We start from the raw sequence: 19,001 nt of genomic DNA, 5'->3' as shown, positions 1-19,001 counted from the left end.
TCCGACCGCAACGACCCTACTCCGAACTTCTTCCGGACTTCGTTAATATCCGAGCTTCTCCGACAACGAGATTTCTACAGTAACCAAACTCCATCCAAGTTTCTATGACGGTCAACCACCTTCCGGATTCTACCCGAGCTCCTGCGAGAGCCGAACTTCTACAGCAAGCAGTCTACTCCGAACTCCTACTGTAGGCGGTCTACTTCGAATATCTACTCCGGATCCCAGACGAGCTTCTACAATGGGACAGACTCCACCGGCTAGGTCACTGCTCCGAGCCTCCACGATAACTGATCTTCAATCGAGCTTCTACAATAAGCGGCCTCCTTTCAGCCTTCTGCAAGAACCGAACTCTGTCCGAACTTACATAGCGGATGGATTCCGGATGAGCTTCTACAACAGACGGGCTCCGGCAGCTGGATTTCTACAGCGGCCGATCGTCTCCGGTGTCCGCCGAACCTCCCCGGCCATCAACCTTCAATAGCGTCAGCCGGACTTCAACAACGCCATCCAGACTTCCACAGGATCCCCAGACTCCTCCAGCGGACGAACCTCCCCAACGCCATCCGAAGTCCACCGCCGGCCGACCCTCTGTCAGATTCTTCATGAAACCCGACTTTCCCAACAGAAAATCTCCGTCTGAGTTTCTACAGCAGATGGTTCCCGCCTGCAGCATCAGTGCTCTAGGCACTCAACAACAGTAGACCCGTCACAACCTCGAAAACATCCGAGCTTCTCCTAGATCGACGAAATAAAGAGCCATTCCGCTCCATCAAACATCCCAGTCGAGCTTCAGCCGACAGATCCGAACTCTCTGACAAGTCGCGACAATGACTGCTACCCTACTCCACTCTCTGCAACGGATTCCGCATGGCTCCACCACTCTCTGGCAAGTTGCGACAATGGCTACTACCCTACTCCACTCTCTGCAATGGATTCTGCATGGCTCCACCACTCTCTGGCAAGTCACGATAATGGCCACTACCCTACTCTATTCTCTGCAACGGATTCCACGTGGCTCTACCACTCTCTGGCAAGTCGCGACAATGGACACCACTCCACTCTCCGTAACAAACTCCGCATGGCCCTGAACGGCCCCTGACACCACTACTCTCTGTAACAAACTCCGCATGACTCTGAACAACCCACTACCAGGCAGTTACAGACGTCGCTGTCAATCAGTTACGCTCTCCGTCTATAAAAAGAGACCCCCAGATACGTTTTTCTCTAAGCTCTAAACTCTATCTCGAAACTCTGCTAAAATTTTCACTCGAGCACTCCATTTCTGTTGAAGCAGAGTACTGACTTGAGCATCGGAGGGTCTTACCGGAGCACCCCCAACTCCGGTTTAGACTTCCCTTGCAGGTCCCGACGGCGGCCACGGTCATCTCAACTCCAGCTTCTCCGGATTCGGCAGAATTCTGCACCAACAAAAGATATTACCTCCAACCTATCAAATGCAGGATTTAAGTCATCTTCATCTAGATCCTTAAATCTTTTAGGCACATGCATACATTAATGAGTAACAAAACCCACTTCACTAGAGAATTTTGCTGACTGCACTCGATCAAGTGGTCTCCCTTGATCTACATCAATCACTACTGTCAACTTCTTACCTAGTGCCTTTTACATTTTACTTAGGTCGATACCGCATGTACGACCACAACGCTTGTGGATTTAGAATCTACAAACATTTGAAAAAATAACAAATAAGAATTTTTTTCTCTACAAACCAAAGGACTTAGTTAAAAATAACTACATCTTCTGCAGAATTAGACACATTAAGAGGCGCACTTGTTTCATTTGGAGCTGTAGAATTAGGCTGACTAGGTGGTGCTATATACTCATCACGAGGTGAGTTAGAAGCTAATTGTTGAGGTAGAATCATAGATGGCTCATTTGGAGCTGTAGAATTGGGCTGACTATGTGGTGCTGGTCAGTTAGAAGTTAATTGTTGAGACAAAATCGCAGATGGCTCTACTATAAGGGTAGGTGCAGTGGAATGTGAATGTTTGGAGCTGGCCCTAGTTTGGCATCTCAATTCTGGAACCATTCTCAAGTATCACTACAAATAAATACTTAATCAAATTAGTACAAATATGAACACAAGCAGATATGTCATCAAATTAGTACAAATACAAAGATAGTGTATAAACATTTATTACTTGAAAATAAAGATAGTAACTATGCATCTGCATTAATGCCACTGTCATGATCAACATAAGTAGTTATGTCCGCATATCACAATATTCTGCCAATGTTTCATCTTCTAAATCATCATCTATGAAAACTTCATCAACCTCTTCATGCACTCCATCTATTGTACACTACATTAGCTTCAATAATATCTGAATCAACATCACCTCTGTTGCTGCTCATTTCGGCTAGGTCGGAAGGCAGACGCCTAGTCCTTGCACAGGGAGTGCTAGAGTGACCTGTAAAAGAAGTCCGAGCAGGAAGTTTTCGCTCCTACGAGGACCCTCCGACCTCAAGTTAGATTCAGAGAACAAAGAGAGTAGCAACGAGTTCTCTAAGAGAGATTGCTTACCTTGATCCTCGAGGCTGGTCGTTTATATAGAATGTCGTCGAATAGCTGGTTGAACAGCTGTGAGATCGTGCAATCCCGAGAATGCAGGACCGTTGAACATGCCATTGCGGACAAGATATTTTAGCCCTTAATCGCTCCTACGAAATCAGGAGAGACGGTTATCTCTGAACCTATCCACTCAGAGTGGATAGCTGTTGCACACATTAGCAAATAAGTCGGCCGAGGTATTGAAAGCAGCTCACGTGCCAACAAACCACGCAGCAGGCAGTAAGTTAGTAGCTCGGCTCTGCATACTTCAGCTCTGTTCTTAGGTTGGCAGCCACTGCAATAACTCGACGGCCTGAGGTATCCCATGATAACAGGCTAATCCGAGATATTCATGGTACCACCATAACACTATCCCCTACTCCTGAGTCTGAGAATCAGACGAAAAAAATACTTCAAAAGTTGTACCTCGGATCAGGGGATGCGTGTGCTCACGCATTTATATGTGCCCTAGCATTTAAAGTTGATGTCGTCAGCCTGACAGACGGAAGCATGCCGTGAATGATCGCGATTGATGGGACCACATAATCGATGATTTTTTCGAGAAATTAATTTCTCCAAGCAGCGGCTTTTTGTCTTCACCCCTGTCCTCTTTTAAATTTGCCTCTCAAATGTACGAAGGAGACAACCGCAAGGCTTTTCTACTCCAAATTTTCGCTGTAACTCTCAACGATCCTCGAAGAAAAGATAGATTCAGAGCACTTAAGGAACCTTGAGTTGGTACTGACTAGAAGGAGGCAGATTAACTGCTGCAGCCATGAGAGATGTGAGGGTTCCGATCGCTGGATCAACTGCTGCAACCATGAGAGATGAAAATCCTCCTTCAATCACGAAGCCAACAGCTGCCCCATTGAAAGTCATGGCGAAAGCTCTACCGAAAGAGGTTTCGACAGAAAAGAGACTGGTAGAAAAGGCACAAGTGATGGACTCGACCAGCCATGCTGAGGAGATCCCAACGGAGGCCATACAAGTAGAGGATGCGGGTGGTCGTGCAAAGGAGGCTTTGGTGATGGCGACGGAGATTAAGGAGCCTTCGAAGCATGCGCTCTCACTCCAATGCCTTCCCCCAACTGTAACTCAAGCGAGGACTTCACAGCCGGTGCCTTCTGTTCCGTCCGCAGTAGAATTTCTAGAAAGCTTTCTCTCTCCTATTGAGAAGCAATACATGGATGAGCAAAGGGCCCAACAAAGGATGATGGGTGCTCTAAGATCTCTTGCTCAGGTAAAGTGTCTTCGGATCTCCTCTTTTAATCTTTTATGACTCGTAGCACCTAACGATTGTATACCCATTTGTACAGGTTGGGCATTACTTAGCCAGTTTCATTGGCTTTACCCCCGAAGCCCCAACGTTGGAGTTTGCTACAGCGAGAGAAGAGATAGACTCACTGAAATATCACTTGGAGCAGACAAAGTCAACCAACTCTGAGTTGGTCAAAGAAACCAACTCTTCTGAAGAGGCTCTTCGAGAAGCTCGAGAGATGATTGACTGTCGGGATGACGAGTTAAGGAGAGTTGAGAATAGATCGAAGATCTTGAGTGGCAGAGATCTAAAGCTGAAAGGAAGATCAAAGACCTCAAGAGGCAGAGATCTAAGGCTGAAAAGGACTATCGCCGAACCCGCGACGTTGTAGAGTGCTTGAAGAGGACACTCGGGGGAAAAAGAAGCCGAGATTATATCCCCTCCGAGATTCATTCTCAAAGGAGTCCCAGCGGAGGCTTAGCTAAAAGGGCCAAGACCTCAGAAAGAGTGGGGCGCAGGGAGAGAATACCTCTGAGGGGTGAGGGCTCTGCCTCCAAAGAGATCCAGGCATCCCCTGAGCCGTCTGCCAAATTTCGGGAGGCTTCATCAAAAATGAAGCGTTTGAAGAAGAAACAAGAGAAGGAAAGAGAGCCAAAATATACTCTAGCGCGGAATCATAGATCAAGAGCTCCTAACCAAAAATGCTGAAAGGAGGGAAAGTCGGCTGGAGAAAAAGGGAGCTAAAATCATAAATCAGACCTGCAAGACAGCATTTTTCACGGATTTTGAAAGATGCAAAATAATGATCCGGGCGCATATCCCTACTGACAGTATCAAGCTTCTTCAAGCCGACCTTTTAGATGAAAATTTGCTGGCCGTGATGGTGGATAGCGCAGAGAAATTTACAAGGGCATCTCGCTACTCCGTTGAAGCAAATAAAATTGACACGGCCATCCAGACTAAAGAAGCTGCCGGCATCGAAGAAGGTTGTTCTAAAGCAAGTCATCCTGGTGGCATTCCAAAGCAATGATTTGTATATCTGAACTTTGTAATCATTTTGATATAAATGAATGGAATTCATTTTTGTTACTGATGTTCGTAGTGTTCGAATGGATTAATGTAAATCTCATTCTGAGCTAAATTAGCCAAATTTCGATCTGAGCTATATTTTGGGTAAGGTACGGCTCGAGCCATGATCTGGATCGAAATCCAAGCCATACACAACTCATACCTGTTGTGCAAGCGTTTAAAAAAAAATTTAAAAGAATTGGAATTCAAATCGCCTCCACATGGCAGGTATCGTTGCATGTTCTCATATGGCTCTTCAAAAGTGGCATAGGATATGATTCGTCTGTCACTGGCATTAACTACCATATCGACGGCAGGAGTTACATCCCATTAAAGATTGCCACGTGTCGAGCGTCCGCTATCACTCTGTCAATTCACGCCCACAACAATCAATGCTCTGAAAAGAAGCATCGCTTGGGGATGATTTGAACTCTGGGGCTATTTAAAGCCTTAGATGAGATTGGGCATAAGCTTTTAGGGTTTGTCCTCACTTCGTTGCAAGTCTCCCTCTTCTCTGGTCGTTGCTTCCAGAATTCATTCCTGCCAAGGATATGGCCTATGGAGACTCCGCTTTCGCCCCACTGGAATTTCGGTCTGAGCTAACAAAATGGGATGTGTTACTGCTTCACAAGCAATTTCAAATCCCACCGAGGTTTCAACTAGAAATCCTAGGGCCGAGTGATCGAGTTTGCCATCCTTCCCTGGGCCGAATGAGCCTCTATAAGGAATATTTCCTGGCTAGGCTAAGGCTTCCTCTCCATCCCTTTTTCACAACTCTCCTCCAGTATCTCGAGATGTTGCCGTGTTCGATAGCTTCAAACTCATGGCGACATATCTGCGGCTTTACCATGGTATGTGTGCTGGCTAGGATTGATCCCAGTGTCGTGCTCTTTTTTTCTTTCTTCAGCATCAAGAGGCATCCGGATTCGCACAGGTGGTGGTACGTGACGACGCGAAGAAAAAAAAATGTCAGACCGCTAATACAAGATGCTCCCACCGCAGTCCATGGCTAGAAGGAGCGATTCTTCTTCATCTCCCAGACGTCCGGTAAGGACTGGGAGTTCGTCGCCTGGAGTGACCCCAAGAGGCCATGCTAAAAGAGCTTTATTGGATCAATGCCTGAGGCAGGAAGTGGAGAGCTTGCATAACTTCAAGGTTCCGGTGCTAAAGGAACTTCTATTGGTGCAAATGCTATTCAACACCGACATCAGCCAAACTGCTCCTCAAGATGCATATAAATTTTCTATTTTGAAGCCATGTGTTCCTTTGTTTACTTCGCTTTCACACTAACCGTTCGGTTTTTGCCTTACAGAGATGATTGCGGAGACAGGCCTAAATTTGACGAAAAAATTGAAAAAGCAGGTCCATTGGAAAAGGGAAGCTAAACCTGCGGATGGCCGAAGCACCCTAATCAAGATTAGACGTCCCCCTGTGCTGCCAGCTTTTGGGTCTGAGGGTCTCGAGCCTCCTCGTGCCAGCTACCTCAGAGTTGCAAGGGTTGGCTCGATCTCTTCGACTTCTGATGGAGATCAAAGAAGCCAAACGAGCCGAGCTTCCGAAAAGGCAATCCTGAGTCTACCAACCCCTAAAGAGATAATTCTGAGCTTGCCGACTCCTGTCATCGCATTCTCTCTGAAGGACGAGCCAACTGGAGAGGCTAGGAAATCCGAGACCGTGCCAGCTACACTAAGGCTCGAGGCTTCAGTCTTAGAAGACTATCGGCTAGCGCACGAGCTATTCACCAATATGCTCCTCCCAGCCGATGCAATCAAGCTGCTAACCAAGCCGCATAGGGAGGTGAGGAGAAAAGCCATGGAGAGCTTCATCTAGGTAAGTCGAGGTTTTTGCAACTATTTATTTTAAACATACATTTATCACATTCACTAATAAGAGATTTCTCTTAATAGCTTGCCCATTATCTAAATGGGTACATGGAGAGTTGCATCGAGCTCTCGGCTGAGGCAAGGAAGCACCAAGCCGACGTCGAGATGCTCAAGGGTACGAAAGACAAATATAAAAGGAAGGCCAGAGAAGCCTCCGTGAGGGCTAATGCCGCCGAAAGAAGAGCTGAAGACGCTGAAGCGGCGCTAAGAGGAGCTGTCGAGGAGAACTCCCGATTGCAAGAGAACATAAAGAAGCTTGAAGCTCAGCTAGAGATAGCAGAGAAGAAGGCAGCAAAGGCCGCCTCCAGGGCCATTGTGTATTTTCGGGCGTCGGTAGAATACGAGGATGAGAAAATCTAGTTTTTTGCTGATGCCTATGCTAGTGGGAAGCAGCTGGTCCAGAACAGGGTTGCTGCGAAGTATCCAGAACTAAATCTGGATTTTTTGGATGAGCTCTGGAAACCCACTACAGTCGATGTACCTGCGATGGACATCCCAGCTCCAGGCACCGCCTCTTAAGACTTTTTTCTCCTCTTTTGCTTTGTACCTAGACCTTCCAAGGTCGTTGTAAAAACTCTCATTGTAAACATTTTGCCGAGAATGAATGAATAAAGTTTATTCATCTTCTTACTTTCTACCTTTCACTTGCGATTGCACACTCTTATTCAGCACATAAGCTAATTTAGGATACTAGGCTTAGTTGTGAACTTAGTTCCAATCGTCGAAAGGAGTGTTCCAAGCAAAAGAACATCAATGGTAGTCAAGTCGATTTTAAATTTGGGTCGAATATGAGATGTGGATAGGACATAAGTCAGTACTCTCTCACTTTAGGGTTTGGGGGTGTCCGGCTTATGTCAAGCATTTGAAAACAGACAGGCTTGGATCTAGATCTGACAAGTATCAATTTATTGGGTACCCGAAAGAGACTAAGAGATATTACTTCTATCTTGCTGATGAACAAAAGGTGTTCATCAGCAATAAGACAGTTTTTTGAAAAAAAAATTTCTTGAGAAAGAAACTAATGCCACTAAAATTGAACTTGATGAAGTTTGACCGATAGAAGTACCGACACAATTTAGTGAACCCATAAAATCGGATTTGATTAAATCAAATCCGGAATCCGTTGTAGAGATCCGGTAGAGTACCACATCAGCCAGATAGATACTACGGTTTCTTAGTCTAGAATGATGATCCTGTTGAACTCAATGAAAACAATGAGGATCCGATCACCTACATGGATGCCATGCAGAAATCTGTCTCCGATAAGTGGCTAGAAGCCATGAAGTCCGAAATAGAGTTCATGAACGTCAACGATGTCTGGACATTGGTTAACCCACCTGAAGGGATAAAATCCATTGGGTGTAAGTAGATCTTCAAAAAAAGAGGAATGCAGACAGAAAGATGGAGACCTATAAAACCCATCTGGTTGCTAAGAGATATCATCAATATTATGGTATTGACTATGATGAGATATTTTCTCCAATGACAATGCTTAAATCTATTCGGATTATGCTTGCGATAGCAGTACATCTGAACCATGAAATCTGGCAAATTGATGTGAAAACAGCTTTCCTAAATAAAAAAACTGGAAGAAGAGATGTATATGATACAACCTGAAAGGTTCACATCCATAAATGAATCTAAGGTATGCAAGTTTCAGAAATCAATTTATGGATTGAAACAGGCATCTCGAAGTTGAAACATGCATTTTGATAAGATGATCAGAACGTATGACTTCGTTAAGAATGGAGAAGAACCCTGTATATATAATGAATTAATAATTTTGTGGTTGTATTTTTTGTTTTGTATGTAGATGATATTCTCTTAATCGGAAATGACGTCCCTGCATTATAGAGAATAAAGATTTGACTGTCATCTCAGTTCTCCATGAAGGACTTGGAAGAAGCATCCTACATCCTAGGGATGAAAATCTATAGAGATAGATCTAAAAGGTTGCTTGGATTGTCTCAGTCCATGTACATTGATATCGTGCTGAAACTGTTCAGTATGGAGAATTTTAAGAAAAATTATCTTCCCATAGACCATGAAATCTTTCTCAAAGAGGGATTGTCCGATAATTCCTCAAGAGAGTGTATGAGTAGAATTCCATATGCTTCGATAGTGGGGTCTATTATGTACACCATGACATGTATGAAATCGGATGTGACATACTCATTAGGGATAGTGAGTAGATACCAGTCTGATCCAGATGAGAACCACTAGAAGGTCGTAAAGACCATCCTTAAGTATTTGAGAAATACTAAGAACCAGTGGCTCATTTATGGAGAATATGACTTAAAACTTGTGGGATCTACAAACTTCAATTTTCAATCAGATCATGACGACAGTAAGAGCGTGTCAGGATATGTTTTTACCCTAAATAGTAGAGCAATCTGTTGGAAAAGTTCCAAGCAGCACACCATGGCCGACTCTATTTGCGAGGTGGAATATATCACGGCATTCGATGCTGCGAAGAAAGCTGTGTGGTTGTAGAAGTTCATCGGCGAGCTCGGAGTGACATCCTCCCTTGATGGCCCTATCTTGTTGTACTGCGACAACACTGGAGCCATTGTTCAAGCAAAAGAACCGAAGTCCCATCAATGCACCAAGCATATTCTGCGTCATTACCACCTTATTCGAAAGATCGTAGATCGAGATAACATCGAGCTTCAGAAGATCGACAGAAAGGAGAACCTGACCGACCCATTTACTAAAGTCCTCAGTGTTAAAGAGTTCGAAGATCATAAATCGAAAATGAATATACGATACTGTACCCATTGGCATTAGTCCAAATGAAAGTTGTTGAGAATTGTCCCAAAGCCAATCGTCAACCTGTTGATGATTGTGCTCTTGTATATAAATTGTATATGAATTGTAATTAATAAATATTATTTGATTTTTTCATCATATTGTGTGCATTTTTTTTTGAACTCTTGTGTTATGATGAAGTCCTTAGGACTATTATAATCGATATAAGAGGATATATCATTTAGTCCTTAAACCTGTTCGCGACCAAACGATACATTATTACTCGGACGATAGCGATTATCAAATGTAGGTCATTGTATGCCATATGGATTGGTTGTCTTCATAATCAAGGAGTATGGTGACACTGGTATGGCATGTAGGTAAGATGTAAGAGTACATCTCACTGAATGTGATCAAATACGGAGCACTCTGCTATCAATAATAGCTCGCAAAGGATATAAGTATAAGTGTCCCTCCGATTTAAGATCACCACGGTGACTTGCAAGCAACTCACTGTGCTTTAGTATCGAACTATCGAAATTTCTAATTCAATGATGAAAGCTTTCTAGACACAGTCAAGTACTTGCGAAGTTAGTGTATGAATCAAAATGGAATTGACCCCTCCAGATTATAGAAGAGTGCATCACTGTATTTTAATTCAGTAAAATCTCGATCGGGGTAATCTATGTGTAGATTTGAAAAGTTGAAATACAATGTGGATGACTCATTCAAGGTTGACAGTTAAACCCTAGATCATCCTGAGCATTCAGGGTCAAAGGGATGAATTATGCAATAACCATATGCCAATGGATTTTTCAATGTTGTTTTGCAATCATTCGGCCTATCCAGACGTTAGGTATCATTGCTAGATCACTTCGATTAGTACAAAAAATTATTCCTATGCTACCAGCTTAGATTCAAACTTATGAGGTCACACTCAAAAAAAATTTCTGATTGATCATATGGCTGATTAATGATTGAGAATCATTCAAAAATATAATTATCAATTCAATTGATGATTAACCTTGTACAAAAGTTGCAATAAATTAATTTGCTAAGGATTAATGAATTATAAGAGGATTAATTAGCAATTAGATTACTGATTAGCTCAATTTGATTGAGCATTGAGGCTTGATCAAGTCTAATTGAATTGGATTCAATTAGGTTTGATCCGATTAGGTTATAAGATTACCTAATTGCTAAGGATGTTCAGTTCTTGATTTGATCGAGACTTGAGCTCGATTAATTTTTAATTTGATTAGAATTTAATCGAGATAATTTATTACCTAATTAAATTAGGTTCAATGGTCTAATTGGATCTAACCTAACTTGGTTTGGTTGAGAACCTAATTGGATCAATTGCAAGTTCAAATGGATTTGAACCAAAACCCTAACGCCACCTTATCTTTGCGTCCATCTATTCTTCATGCAAAAATTGGTTTTGCGTGAAGGTTTCTCACGCCCAGAAGAGATTTGTCGTCCACTCTCAGAGCACCTTGGATAAGGATTAGATTTGGTTTAAATTGAATTCAAATTTGATTTGAATTCAACTTGAAACTTGATCCTTATCCTGGTTTAAATTCAAGTTCAAATTTGATTTGAACTTGATCTCATCCTCTTCTCCATGCCTACCATAAATGGATCAGATTTGTGCGACAAATCTGATGAATGAATTATCGTGGAAAGTACCTGAGTGGGCATCAAAATTCTGAGAGGGGGCGGGCCTTCTGTGCGATAGAAAGAGGATATCTGCTTCCTCTTGGGCATGAATTCTAGAGTGGGTTCCTTAGGGTTTCTACTCTAGGATTTTATGGGAAGATAGAAAGGACAGAAAAGAGAGATTTCTTTTTGGATTCTTTCGCCACCTTTCCTCCTCTTTGGTGTCCTTCTCAATCTCGAAAGAGTCTGAGAGAATCGTAGAAGGATCGAGATTGGCCATTAAGTTGATCCCTGTGCAAGCTAGCACTCCCGGAGAGACTGATCAGTGCCAGAACTTTGAGTGGACATCCCGTAGAGGCCGGACGTTCTATACGGCTGCTTAGCATCAGGAAGAACTCGATACCCCATTTATCAGCAGCGGCGATCATCGACCCGTGCAAAAGTAATAAGTTTTAAACTCATCTGATCAGATCTAAGGGTTAGATCTGATCTAAGGCATCAATGTGATCGCAGATTTTTTTTTATTTCAGATTTTAAATGCATGTAAACTCACGTCATAGATCTTTTATTGGTAGTTTAGATATGATCTTATGCATGTAATATAGATTAAATAATTTAATCTAAACTATTTTTGCGGAAAATTTTAAAATTGTATGCATACAACTGTCGGTTTTTCCTTCAGTCGCCTGCTGACAAAGTGACCGATGAAAGACCGGCACAGCTCCTCAATGAAGTGGATAGAAGCCACCTTCAAGCTTGAATATCGCTGTCGAGCTGCCCCTTTAAGAGTAGGAGGGAACGCTCAGCAGAGGATGGCATCTGATGCCCCCTAGAGGAGCATTGCCGCTTTGAAAGTCTCCAGATGATTGATGGGATCGATGGTCCTGTCATAGACCTCGAGCTGCGGCAACTTAAAATGTCGAGGGAGTGGCTCCTGCACTATCCTCGGAGCGAAGGGTGGCTCACTATTGAACCCCTCGTAGGGCATGCCGAGGAGTTATTGTTAAGAGCATTCTCAATTTTCTTATTTATCCTCTCATTGAGTACCCGAAATCATCTTTCGATGGCAAGATCTCAGACAATGCAAGCCTTGAAATACTGACGAGAATGGCGATCAAGGGTTGAATCATATCCTGATTGTGAACTAGGAGATTGCCGTCTGACCGACTGTTGGGCTCTGGGACGGCTTTGGTAAGCCTGCCTCCTCTCTGGGCTCTGAGGAGGCATATGTGGCTTTGGCTGTAGTGGGGGCAACACCGTGGGAGGTGCCGATGGTACCGTCGAGAGAACCGTCGGTTGCACTGCTGAGGGAGGTGCAGGGGCAGCCTGAGCAAACTACGGCACCGCCTGAGGTGCAAGAATAGTCTGAACTGCTTGAATAGTGGCCGTCAAATTCTGAACCTGTTGAAAAAGCAGATTGAACTGATCCGCCGTGATCAGTGCTAATTGGATTGGCGGAGGAGTCTCCATCGCTGGTGGCTGTGCTTGGCTATTGAACTGGCTCTCCGCCCGACGAAAGACGGCGGCATTGGAGAGTCGGGATGATGTTCGCTTTAGTGGCATAATGAAGATTACACCCTTTCTCTATCTGTTGCTGCTCGTTTTGACTAGGTCGGAAGGTGGACGCCTGATCCTTGCGCAAGGAGTGCTGGAGTGACCTGCAAAAGAAGTCCGAGCAAGAGATTTTCGCTCCTACGAGGATCCTCCGACGCTCAAGTCAAATTCAAAGATCAAAGAGAGCAGCAACGAGTTCTCTGAAAGGGATTGCTTAGCTTGATCCTCGGGGCTTTGATCATTTATGTAGAATATCGTCAAACAGCTGATTGAACAGCTGTAAGATCATACAAACCCAAGATTACAGGGCCGTTGAACATGCCATTGTGGGCGAGATATTTTAGCCCTTAATCGCTTCTGCAAAATCAAGAGAGACGATTCTCTGAACCTATCCACTCAAACTGGACAGCTGTTGTACACATTAGGAAATAAGTCGACCGATGTATCAAAAGCAGCTCACGTGCCAGGCAGACCATGCAGTAGGTAGTAAGTTAATAGCTCAACTCTACATACTTCAGCTCTGTTCTTAAGTCGGTAGCCACTGCAATAACTCGACGACCTGAGGTATCCCACGATAACAAGCTGATCCGAGATACTCATGGTACCACCATAACAACCTCTAACCAAAAGTCCTATATCTAGATTTTCAACCATTGAATCATTCTCAATCAGCTCATTATCTTGATACACTTCATCATGAGTAATTAACGTGTCATTAAAATCCATGATTTCATCTCGAACTTCTGAAACATCAAATATATGCCGATGTTGGAATTTTTGCACAACTAGCCAATTTTTTCCTAATTTGATATCATTGAGATAGAAGACTTGTTTTGCTTGGCCAGCAACAAAAGGATTATTATCAAACCATGTTTTGGTCATGTTAATACTCATTCATATTTATTAGAGACAATTCAACTTATAGCCGCATTATAGGTCCACATATACATGCTATACATCATCTCATGCCTAAGTAGAGGCCCAATTTTCTAATCCATGTTGATTAGCATGATAAAACTTCAGCGTCAAAAAGCATGAGGCAAGAAAACAAAACTTCTTAGTTAGAAAGTTTCCTACTTCAAGCATAGTTCCTAATGCGAATTCCTTGTTTCCTGCTTCGAGTCAAAGCATGGTACAAATTACAAAGATGAGTATAACTCAAATCTGAAAAATAGTCCCATTTATTGTTTCCTACCTACGGATAGATGCGAACCTAATTTAGATTTGATACATGGTTTCTAAGGAACAGGTCAGAACATGGTTCAGCTCCCAAGAACATATTCAAACAGATCAGAGGTGAAACTATGGCTGGGGTTGGTTCAAGAAGAAAACAGGAGGAAAAATCTCTGCCTTTATTTCTTATTTTCCCTGTAATCCTGGTTGCTGAAAACCTATAACCTGAATCTGAAAACCTGTAACCTGAATCTGAAAACCTGTAAATCAGTAAACAACACACATCTGTAAACCTATAAACACCACAATCTGCAAACCTGCAAAACTTTAAAACTATCCCCCCAGATGGTTGACCTTGGTCAACCAAAGTCCCTTTGTACTCCCAGGTAATCCTCTTCTTGATTAATAAATCAGGGTGGGAACACCTCCCGCTTCCATCAAAAAAAAAAAAAAGAAGAAAATAGGAGAATTGAGATTCATGGATACAAAGAAGGGCTTCAATTACCTAACACATGAAAGTGTTTAAGATGTGCTATAGGTGAATTTCCATTACCTAACACATGAAGAAGCTCATGATTCTATATTTTGAGGAATGAATCATTTTAGAATCATCAATCATACAATCTATATTCTCAATGATGGCCATCAAACATTTATCAGAGAATCTATTTACTACTAAAACATGGCATGAATCAGTTTCAATGACTTCATGAAACCTGAGCAGACTAAGTTTGAATTCACAGACCATAATTGCTCATTTATTTATGGATAGCAACAGCCAACAGGAAGTGATAGTCAAACTGGCAAAAAGGTAGTTCATGCAATGCAAAAGACAGAATGAGCTGAGCTACTATCAGACACCCAAAGATGCTCGGCACTGGGGCTGCCAATGACCCTTGGTCCGACAAACACATTCCACGCTTTCAGACTGAAGTCGCTCCTCCCAGCAATCAGGACAGCTGTTTGAGGACATGCAGTGAGAGGAGATTCTTTATCACTAAAGCAAATGTGACATTGAGCACTTTAATAAATGTGATAGCCCAGCCAGCCCAAATAAACAAAAAAAAATAAATAAATAAATAAATGATGAAGACTCCCACAGGGAGTCTTCTTCTCCCGACCGGCTCCTAATCGGAGTCGGAAACCTCACCGGAGAGGAGTCAAACTCCTCTCCTTTGGTTCTATTTAAAGGGGAGACCCTTCTCCCTTCTTCCTATCAAAAAATCCCAGGGCAAAACGGCGGCAATCGCCGGAAATTTCTCACGGAGACCCGTCGCTGTGCCGTCCAATTTCTCGCCGGAAAAGCTTCGCCGGCGACGGAGATAAGCCTCCTCTTCCTCTCTTCTCCCCCTTCCTTCCCGTGACGATGTGCACGCTCGCCGGCGACCGGAGTCGCCGGATTTTGTTGCGGAAGAATTTTCTTTTTTTGCCGTTTTGCCGTCGCCGGTGGTCACCGCCGACCACCGGTTTGGCCCTCTTCTTATCGGCGAGTCACCCCCTCCTGCCGACGGCCGCCCCACGCCGGCTGCGCCACCGGCCGGCCACCCAACGAGGGGACCTCAGGGTCCCCTGTTTCAGCCCAAAACAAGTCCACGGGAGAAGAAGAAAAGAAGAAGAAGGAAAAGAAAAAGAAAAAGAAAAGAAGAAGGAAAAGAAAAGAAAAAGAAAAGAAAAAGAAGAAAAAGAAAAGAAAAAGAAAAAGGAAAAGAAAAAAAAAGAAAAAGAAAGAAAAAAAATAAAATAATAATAATATAATAATAATAAATAGGATTTTCTCTCCTCTCTTCCATGAAGAAAAAGAAAAAAAAAAAGAGAGAAAGAAAGAAAAGAAGAAAGAGAAAAATAAAATTAATTAATAATGAGATAAATAATAAAATATGAGAAAGAGAGTTTCTCTCTCTTCCCTCTCTCTCTTCAGCCTGAACTAGTATTTTCTCTCTCTAGAATTGGACTTTCTCTCTCTACTTTCTCTCTCTAGAATCTTCTCTCTAGATTATTTCTCTCTTAAGATTTCTAAAATTTTGAGAAGAATGATGATGAATTTAAATGATCCTCGTGATGGATTTTTGATCCATGATCGTCGGACGGTACACCGACATCCACTTTGATCAGATCAAATATTTTTAGATTTTATTTCTCATGATCTTATTGAATTGTCCACATGATAATCTTAGCATGATTTGATCTGATCGATCGAATTTGTTGAATCATATTGCCTAAAGAATCCAAGATGAGTTTTCTCTCTCTAAAAATTTTCTCTCTAGAATTTTCTCTCTCTAAAGTCATTTTTCTCTCTCGATCGATTTCTCTCTCTTGATCGATTTATCAATGAGAAAATTCTTTCAATAGTCCTGACTGATTCTAACAAAGAATCCTGATCCATGATTGTCAGACAGCGTACTGGCACCCACCTTAATCAGACCATGAATCTTTAGATTTGATTATCCATGATTTCGATCTAGCCATGACTTGATTTGATCATGTTGATTTCACCAATTGAGATATTGGACCAATCGTAATGTGGATTGTGTCACTTGATCAATTCGAATTGTACCTCATGAATTCTCTCTCCTTTGATTTTCTCTCTCCACTTGATTTTATGAAATCGATGAAGAAATCTCGGTCCTATCACTTCGAATCCGATTTGATCTGATAGTCAAACTTTGGATCGTTTAGGTCCTAATTAGATTTTGATTAGATGAAATTAGATGATCGGACCCAATTTAAACCGTTGAAATATAGTATTCGTATTCTTTCTAATTATTGAAATTGATTCTGTATAGGATTGTGGATGTTTGATCATGGGATATCGCGATATGATCTACGAACAGAATTTTTGAAAGAAAATTTATAGAATTATGTGGATTTATTGGAATACGTTTGAGGTAAATAATGTTTCACTTTTTCTAGATTTATCGGCAAATTATAATGTATTCTTCTGACATGATTTGTGAAACAATGCATGAATTGGATGAATGGTATTTTGTTATGAAAATATCTTATTTGAAATGTTATGATAAAGCATGATTGAATATATTGATTTCATGATGCATTATATTGATTGATTTCGATACTACATGATTATATGTTTTATTATCGAAATTAGAATATGAAACATGATTTATGAAGAATTATGATATAAGAAACAATAAGAATTGACAATCTGACTATGTAAAGAACCCTGCCAATGGGGCATATACGTTGGCATTGATTATCCTGAGGGTTTATGTCGCCAGCGAGACCAGCGACATGTCGCCAGAGAGACCAGCGACAAACCGCCAGCGAGACCAGCGGTTCCAAAGGACATGACTGCCAGATGATTCGCAGCCTACCGCAAGCAGATACGCGGTATTATGATCCTGCCACAGGGAAAATGTGGTCATAGCTCATGGTTGACGAAAAAAAATTGAAGAACAAAAGAAATTGAAATCTTGAAAGAAACTTGAATTTTCGAAAAAGAAATGAATTTGGCATGAATTATATTGCATAATTGAAATTGATTTCGAATTGATGAACTCTATATGCTTATTTTCTATAAATGATTATTTACTTATATGCCTGATGAAATCTGTTGAGAAGTGATCATTACTTACTGAGTTGTCTAGCTCATTACCTCCTATTTTACTGTTTTTACAGATGTTGAAGAATTAAGATGATACAAGATATAAATGGAAGAGTGATCAGAAGCAGAATCTTCATACTTTTATTTTAGGTTGAAAGGCTTATTGAATTTGATGCAAAGCCTTTGAATCGTTGTTGAATTTATTGAGATATTAAAGAAAAGGTTTAGGTCGTTATATTTTAGATTTAAATTGTTGACTAATTATTCCGCTGTTGTTTTAGGATAGTATGATAAGATGCCTTGCATGCTTATGGGAAGAGTTTTCTATGAGTATGCGGCGGTTGCCATGACCCTCGATTCAAAATCTCGGGTCGGGGGCGTGACAATTAAAGTGGTATCAGAGCATAAGTGGATGAATTATGAAACATAGAATCAGATATAGAATGGGTGTTAGTGGATAGACACCAGGGACATTATAGTGTAGATCTTTGATGATTGTAGTAGGAGAAATATTTAAAAATTTGGTTAAACATTGAGATTATGTATAAAAAGATCGCAAGAGATTATGACATATGGAGTTTGAAATATGATGGATAATCTGTAGATCATGATATGATTAGTTAGATCTTGATCGAAAGTAATCACAAAAGGATTGACATAAAATTTTATTGTGCATTATGGTTATTCAAGTGAATCGTAAGTTCAAATTCGATGTGAGAATAATATTATGATATTACTTCTAGTTGAGAGATTGACTATTATTGGTGCAAAAATCTGCTTGCGCCGGAGAAGCTGGAGTCGGGGAAGCCGCGGTCGCCGCCGGGACCTGCAAAGGAAGTCTAAACCGGAGGTGGGGTTGCTCCGGCAAGACCCTCCGACGCTCAAGTCAGTTCTCTGCCTCAACAAGAATGGAGTGCTCGAACGGAGAATTTAGCAGAGTTTTGAGATAAGGAATGAGCTTAGAGAATAACGTATCTGGATCCCCCTTTTTATAGGCGGAGGAGGTAACGGATTGATGGCGACGTTTGTAACCGTCTGGTCGTGGGCCGCCTATAGTCAGGGGGAATTTATTGCGAAGGGTAGTGGAGCGGAATCGTGGCTATCACCGTAGCTCGCCACGTGGAATCAGTTGCGAGGAGTGGAGCAGCGTCCGTTGTCGTGACTTGCCAGCGGATGGGAGAATCGCCCGGTATCCGTCGCAGGAGGTGGAGCAGGTTCGTGGCCGTTATTGTGGCCTGCCAGGGGGTAGTGGAGCTGTGCGGAATCCGCCACAGGAAGTGGAGAAGAGCTGTGATGGTTACTGCGGCCTGTCAGGGAGTGATGGAGCTGCGCGAAATCCGCCACAGGAAGTGGAGCAGAATCGTGGCCGTTATGGTGGCCTGCCAGGGGGTGCAGATCCATCGGCTGAAGTTCGGCAGCGGTCGGAGTCCGGCTCCCGTAGGAGTCCGGACTAAATTTGTCTGCAGCCGTTGGAGCCGAGGACGAAGCCCGGCTCCCGCAGGAGTCCGGGCGTGGTCTTCC

At 42.4% G+C, this 19,001-nt stretch overlaps 1 long non-coding RNA gene across 4 annotated transcripts in view; it reads right to left on the bottom strand.

Moving 5' to 3' along the window:
* The window catches only part of LOC105035273 (uncharacterized), a 37,231-nt gene that overhangs the window by 11,781 nt on the left and 6,449 nt on the right, over window positions 1–19,001 (bottom strand). For 3 of the 4 annotated variants that reach the window (XR_012142932.1, XR_012142929.1, XR_012142930.1), the window contains exon 4: window positions 14,664–14,877. This is a non-coding gene — a long non-coding RNA (uncharacterized lncRNA). The remainder of the gene's footprint in view (window positions 1–14,663; window positions 14,878–19,001) is intronic. The other variant, XR_012142931.1, reaches the window with a different exon arrangement.

The sequence above is a fragment of the Elaeis guineensis genome, chromosome 7 (assembly GCF_000442705.2).
Source record: "Elaeis guineensis isolate ETL-2024a chromosome 7, EG11, whole genome shotgun sequence".
Lineage (NCBI taxonomy): Eukaryota > Viridiplantae > Streptophyta > Magnoliopsida > Arecales > Arecaceae > Elaeis > Elaeis guineensis.
This window is presented reverse-complemented; position numbering and strand designations above follow the sequence as displayed.